The sequence below is a fragment of the Carassius gibelio genome, chromosome B19 (genome assembly GCF_023724105.1).
Source record: "Carassius gibelio isolate Cgi1373 ecotype wild population from Czech Republic chromosome B19, carGib1.2-hapl.c, whole genome shotgun sequence".
Taxonomy (NCBI): domain Eukaryota; kingdom Metazoa; phylum Chordata; class Actinopteri; order Cypriniformes; family Cyprinidae; genus Carassius; species Carassius gibelio.
In genome coordinates, this window is record NC_068414.1 from 17353422 (window position 1) to 17361220 (window position 7799).

Genomic DNA, 7799 nt, shown 5'->3' on the forward strand with positions numbered 1-7799 from the left:
AGGAGAGCGGCTTCTTCTTCGAGGAGCAGCATCACACACTACAGCCTCTACACTGCCCTCTGCTGACAACACGCCACCGAATGAAACATCTCGGTTACGTATGTAACCTTGGTTCCCTGAATAGGGAACGAGATGCTGCGGTGACGTCACCACGTATGGGAACACCTCTGGTGTGACGAATGTCTGAAGCCCTATACCATCCCGCCAATCCTATTGGCCAAATGGCGCATAGCACCACCCTGCGCATGCGCGCGCATGATATACCTGGGTGCAGCGCGCCATTTCGCTCAGATTTCATGACTGAAGATGAAGAGTTATCAAGGTACGGAACGGCCAGAACCGCAGCATCTCGTTCCCTATTCAGGGAACCAAGGTTACATACGTAACCGAGATGTTCCCTATCATAGGTCACTTCGATGCTGCGGTGACGTCACCACGTATGGGAACGATATACCAAAACGCCTGACGTACCTGATAACTGAGATCCGAGGAAGCAACTGCTCAAGCGGAGAGAACCCGGGAGCCAGGGGCCATCCTCACATCCAGACTGTAGGATTTGATAAAAGTGCTCGGTGAGGACCATCCTGCCGCAGCACAGATATCATCCATAGAAGAGCCACTGAGAAAAGCTTGAGAAGAAGCTACAGCTCGAGTGGAATGAGCCTTAACCCCTAAGGGTGAAGCGAGTCCGCGCGCCTCATAGGCCAAAGAAATCGCCTCCACCAGCCAATGGGACATGCGCTGTTTTGTAACTGCATGGCCCTTACTTTTATGTCCAAAGCAGACAAACAGCTGGTCAGAACCACGCCAAGGAGCTGTGCGATCCACATAAGTCTTTAAAGCTCTCACAGGGCAAAGACTTAGATCTCCTGACCCGGCCTCGGCAGGCGAAAAAGCTTCCAGAACCACTTGCTGAAAGCGAAAAGGGTTAGATGCGACCTTAGGAACATAGTTAGGCCTGGGCCGCAGCAGCACCTTCACAGAGCCTGGTGCAAATTCCATGCATGAGGGTGAAACAGAAAGGGCCTGTAAATCCCCAACTCTCTTGAGGGAGGATAAAGCCATGAGAAGAAGTGTCTTCAATGTCAGGATTTTATCCGATACGGTCTCCAAGGGCTCAAACGGATGCCCTGATAAACCTAACAACACAATGGATAAATCCCATGAAGGAACTCGCACAGGGCGGAAAGGCCTCAGCCGTCGCGCACCCTGTATGAAACGAGAAACTAATGGATGACGCCCCACAGAGGCACCGCCTATGCATTCGTGGTAAGCTGAAATGGCTGCCACGTAAACCTTTAAAGTGGCTGGTGTAACGCCATCCGAGAAACGCTCCTGGAGGAACTCCAGCACTGAAGCCACTGGGCAGTAAACTGGATCCACATTATGATTACCACACCAGGCTGTAAACAGTCTCCACTTGAAAGCATATAAGCGTCTCGTAGAAGCTGCTCTAGAACTCAATATAGTCTCAGTAGTTTCAGCAGAAAGACCGGGACATACTAACGCACTCCGCTCAGTGGCCACGCCCACAGTTTCCACAGATCTGGCCTCGGGTGCCAAATCAGCCCCTGTGCTTGTGATAATAAATCCTGTCTGATGGGAATCTCCCACGGAGAGCCCGCTAGCAGACTGATCAGATCCGCAAACCACGGCTGCGTGTGCCATCGCGGAGCCACCAGCAGCAGCTGTTCCACTCTGTCCCGGCGTAATCTGCATAATACCGCTGGGATCAAACGAATCGGAGGAAAAGCATACAGACTGGTCCTGGGCCAGCTGTGAGCTAACGCATCCACGCCCAGGGGCGATGGGGAGCGTAGGGAGAACCATAGCGGGCAATGCGTAGTCATGCTCGATGCGAATAAATCCACTTTCGCTTTGCCGAATATCCGCCATAAAAGATCCACCGTCTGGGGGTGTAATCGCCATTCTCCCTGTTCCAGAGCCTGTCTGGATAACAGATCCGCTCCGAAATTCAATCGCCCGGGGACATGAATGGCCCGGATCGAGAGAAACTTGTCCCGAGACCACAGAAGAACACGCCTCGCCAGCCTGCACAGGGGGCGAGAGCGCAATCCTCCTTGATGGTTCAGATAAGACACAACCGCTGTGTTGTCTGATCTGAGTAGCACATGACGGCCGATCAGCAGATCCGAGAAATACTGGAGAGCCAGAAAAACTGCCAGTAATTCCAGTCTGTTTATATGCCAGCCGCGCTGAGCCGCTGTCCACACTCCGTGGGCTGGTCGCCCTCGACACACAGCTCCCCAACCAGTCAAAGACGCGTCCGTCGTGACAGTCTCTCGGAAAGCATAAATTCCCAATCGAACTCCTGACAGGAGAAATTCGGTTGACATCCAAATTTTCAGCGACATCACACACCGCCGTGTCACCGAAATCGTGCGATGCGGGAGACAACGGGGTGAAATATTCCGCCTTTTCGTCCACCACTGAAAAGGGCGCATTTGAAGCAATCCCAGACGAATCACGGGGGATGCTGCTGCCATTAGACCCAAGAGCCTGAGGCACAATCTCACCGTCACCGTGCGACCCGCTTTGAAGTGCCGCACGCATGACGCAATCGACTGAGCGCGCGGGAGAGAAAGCTTCGCTGTCATCGCGCGAGAGTCCAGATCTATTCCAAGAAAAGTTATCCGTTGAGAGGGAGTTAAAACACTCTTCTTGAAATTTGTTCGTAAGCCCAGGCTGTTTAAATGATTCAGCACAAGATCTCGGTGAGAGTGTGCTTGAGTCCGCGATTGCGCTATCACCAGCCAATCGTCCAAATAGTTCAACACACGAACGCCCTGGAGCCGCAACGGGGCCAGAGCTGCGTCCATGCACTTTGAGAACGTACGGGGCGCTAAAGCCAAGCCAAAGGGAAGAACGCGGTACTGATACGCTTTGCCCTCTAAAGCGAATCTGAGGAACTTCCTGTGTCTCTTGACGATCTGAATATGGAAATACGCATCCTTCAGATCGATCGTAATAAACCAATCGCTTGGTCGGATCTGAGACAGAATATTTTTCACCGTCAACATCTTGAATTTGCTCGGTCTGAGTGCAAGATTCAGACGGCGTAAATCCAGAATGGGTCGTAACCCGCCGTCTTTTTTCGGTACCACGAAATAACGGCTGTAAAAACCTGTCTCCATCTGAGAGGGGTGTACTTCTTCTATAGCCCCTTTGCTCAGCAGAGCTGACATTTCTTGTCGCAGCACCGCCATTTCCGTAGACTTCACCGTAGTGGGAAGAATTCCGCGGAAAGGAGGCGGGCCTTTCCGAAACTGAATGGTGTATCCGTGACAAACCGTGCGTAACACCCATTGAGGAATGCCGGGCAAGCGTTCCCACGCGGCCCGAAACAATATTAACGGTTTCAAAGCTTCCGCTCCCAGCAACGCCGTCATACGCGTTAAAACGACCGGACACGAAAAACCCGTGGTGTTCGTGCACCGGGGAAGCGTATGCGCCGGAGTCGTTGCGTTCCGTTGAGTATAATCCTGAAACGTGTCCACGGCAGGAATTAGGCCAACAGATGGAACATCGGGCTCTGCCGCTAGCGAAAAAGCGGCGGCTGTGTGAGCCGTCATAAACGGGCCGTTTGTGTAGGGTCCTTGAGTCGTCCCTCGAACTCCGAAAGCAGGATTGCGCAGAGTGTCTGAGGGAGCGTCTGTCATTACAGCTCGATCCAATGTTGCTCGAGGCGCTGTTAGCGGCGAGACAATCAATGTTTGAGCATGGGGACTGCAATGAGAGTGTGGGATGCGCGAAAGCGGTCCGACAGCGCTCTCTAGCGGAGGGCACAGTCCCTGGCAAGCAGCAAAAGGATCAGGAGCTGCTATTCGGCACCCGAGAACGAGAGGCTTTAGCCGTCGAGGTCAGGTTCAAACGCTTACGTTGACGCTGGTGCGCCGGAGGAAAAACCCTAGGGCCCCAGTCCTTACGAGGAGGCGCCATGGGTGTAGGTTCCTCTCGAGAGGCTGCTCGCTGGCGGTGAGAGGAGGTTGAGCGAGAACGCGCGGGCGCTTGCCGGCGTTCGACCTCCCTGGGTCTGCGGGGAATCAGCTGGCGGAAAGCGGCTGATTGCTGTTTCGCTGCCCTGAACTTCTCCACTACTGACGTGACAGCCTCACCGAACAATCCATCCCTGGAGACAGGGGCATCCATAAGGAAAGATTTATCCTTCTCCTTTATATCGGTGAGATTAAGCCAGAGGTGGCGCTCAACCGAAATCAAACCGGCCATAGTACGGCCCACTGCACGAGCGGTATGTTTGGTAGCGCGTAGCGCCAAATCCGTAGCTCTACGCAGTTCTTTAACTGCCTCCGGTGTGATGCCCTCACCTTCATCCAATTCCTTTAATAACTCCGCCTGGTAGGCCTGAAGGACCGCCATAGAGTGGAGCGACGCAGCCGCCTGACCAGCCGCCATGTAGGATTTACCCACCAAACTAGACGTGACTCGACACGCCTTCGAAGGAAGAAGGGGGCGAGACTTCCAAGCCGCGGCCGAACTAGGCGCAAGGTGTTCGGCGAGAGTCTCTTCCACCGGGGGCATCATAGTATAGCCATGGTTCGCCATATCAGAAACGGTGGCGAAATCCGCGGCCGCGGCGTTAGTAATCCGCGCCGAAAATGGCTGTTTCCAGGACCTCGAAACCTCCTGGTGGAGGTCCGGGAAAAAAGGCAAAGGCCTTCGGGGCTGTGTAGGTGTCCGACTGGTTAAAAAACGGTCGTCCAGCTTGGAAGAAGGTTGGGCCTCGGCCTTGTCAACCTCCCAGTCTAGCCCCAATTTACCCACCGCACGAGAAACCACATCCAACAGCTCACTGTAGGAGGGGGAAACACGCCTCTCCTGTCCGCTAGGAGGAAGAGGGCTAGTGTCGGTCGCGAAGTCCTCAGACCCCGAGGCCGCGGTGGATAAAACATCGTCGTCATAGCGTCCACAACCGAAGGAGATGGCGGTGCATGCCTCCGGTGTGGGAAGTAAATCCTCATTAGAGAAGACGACGGGCTCAGTATAAGTTTTATTCTGCAGCAGGGTAGGGGAGAGCGAGCGATGTGGAGAATATTCCAGCGCTGCGCTGTCCACAAAATCCATGTCGCACGTGTCACCCCAGGCCCTCGCCTCGTGCGGTGCCTCGGCAGTCGCAGAGGTGACCTGACGGGGGTTAGACTCGAGGGCGACATTAGAGAAAACTTCCACCCTGGAGCGCAGTACTCTGAGCCGCAGGCCATCACAATGGGGACAGGAAGAAAGGCCGCTAAGCGCCGCCTGTGCGTGATGTAAACCAAGACATACTACGCACCTGTCATGAGTGTCCCCCGCCGTGATGTACCTGGTACATGGCTCCTTACATTTTCGAAAGCTCATCGCGTCCGCGAAGAGGAGTTAACACTGCTCGAAGAGATCGCTGGAGAACGCGAGACGATAGGGCACAGATGATTCGCTATTCCTGAAGGAATGAAATCTGAGCGAAATGGCGCGCTGCACCCAGGTATATCATGCGCGCGCATGCGCAGGGTGGTGCTATGCGCCATTTGGCCAATAGGATTGGCGGGATGGTATAGGGCTTCAGACATTCGTCACACCAGAGGTGTTCCCATACGTGGTGACGTCACCGCAGCATCGAAGTGACCTATGATAGGGAACCTTTGGTAGTGTATATAAATACATTTGACTTGAATTTAATATAAAGGGGCTATATTAAGCTTTTTTAAAGATCATTAGTTTGTGTATTTGGTCTAACATAATAAGTTGACATGCTTTAATGTAAAAAAAAAACGAATTAATTTTTAAATACTGTAGGATTGTATTGTTGTGCCACCTTCCTCAAATATGATGATGGGAAAAACACCTACTATAGGGGTGAAAATAGAACTTTAATCAAATAAAAAAGTAAATGAATAAATTGTATTATTTACAAATTACAATTGTAGTTCTCGACTGTGGCGAGTGGGGCGGGGCCAAGAGGCGTGGGAAGGAGGAGTGAGGCCAGGTGTTAGTGATTGGAGATGAGCTGCACCTGCGCCCCACCGCCAGTATCGAGTCCCACGGTCGTCGCTTCAGTTTTATATCCTTCCATCTCCTACGTAGGACTCGATACTGGCGGTGGGGCGCAGGTGCAGCTCATCTCCAATCACTAACACCTGGCCTCACTCCTCGTTCCCACGCCTCTCGGCCCCGCCCCACTCGCCACATCGACATTTACCTATGACTATAATTATGACTAATTTATTTTATAATCTCAAGCATTCAGAAATCATTTTGTATTTGCCTACATTATGTATTTTAACAGTGTTATTATTAACCAATCATTATTGGCTCATTGTTTTTTTTTGTTTTTTTTTACATAATGCAAGTCATTTTAGGTCTGTTTTTATAGCAACAACAACAACAACAAAAATTACACCATATTTATACTTCTTTGTAAATTATTATTTGAAGTAACAAAACCATAGTTAATTTGCAGTTACCATGGCTACAAAAACGATGATTTGTGTTGTTATTGTTAAAACCATGGGTAAAATCATTTGTAAGGGAACCTGAAAAAAAAAAAAAAAAAAAACCTGAAAGTGATAAATGGGCCTTGTTTTTACCTAAAAGATTTAAAATGTATAAAGTGTGTATTGTAGCTGACACCATAAATAAACACATTACAATTGTTTTATGACTGAAACTCTTTCTTCTCAAATGCTATTGAGCTTCAAATTTGCGTTTGAGCCCATGTGAAAAAATAGCATAATTTACATATGATTTACAGTTTATTTTAATAAATATCAAACATTCAATTCAATTGTGCATTATAGCTGACACCTAGATGAACAATTACAGTTGTTTTTATGACTGCAAGTCTTTCTCCTCAAATGCTACTGACCTTAGAAAAGTGTATACCAATATTGCATGGAACTTTAGAGACGGTCCCTAAATTTGTGACCCTCGAACGTTCAACGTCAAGCCAACTTTATGCCTGTTTTTTTTTTTTTTTTTTTTTTTTTTTTTACTTTATTTAGTGTTCTTTTCTCTGTGCCGGATTGCTGATGTCCTTTACCTGGGCAAAGATGTCTATCCATCAATTATGAACATTCAGCCGCAAACATGAGGTGCGAGCAGTTGCGAGCACGGATGGAAGAATGTTTTTTTTTTTTTGAGTAACTGGGATGGTGCCCCCTCTGGGAGTTGGTGACCTACGCAGATTGCATACTCTGCGTATAGGGAGCAGCGGTACTCTCTATATGTAATGGAGATTAATCAATGATGAAGAAGTGAACTGGTCTCGCTACAGGCTACGTTTCACAGTTTTATGTCTGGATTCCCCATTATGACACCTTTTTGGGTGAACTAACCCTTTAAAATGGCAGACATTCATTTAGTGATAAAACTGTACATAAATTGTACATTTTGTACACAAAATATGAGTTTCTGGAATGAAAGAGGTCATAAATACCTGTCCAATGAAGAAGACACTGTGACTAAAAGCATGTTTATCACACATTTTGGGAGACACAACAAATGAATAGGAAAAATAAATTATATATCAATATTCTTATGAAATATTAGATATTATGAAAATCTGGCCAATTGTTACTCCCATTATTACAATTCTTTGTTCAAAATGCTGTCCCAACAACACTTTAATATGCAAATTAGATACAGTGTATAGATAAGATTGTGTTTAACGGGAAAACCAGTTTATGTAAGTGTTACACATATACAAACTCTATAATGGAATTCAAAATTCTTCTCTTCATGTCAATGTTTAAAACACATTAATCAATATCTGAGTGAGACAGTTT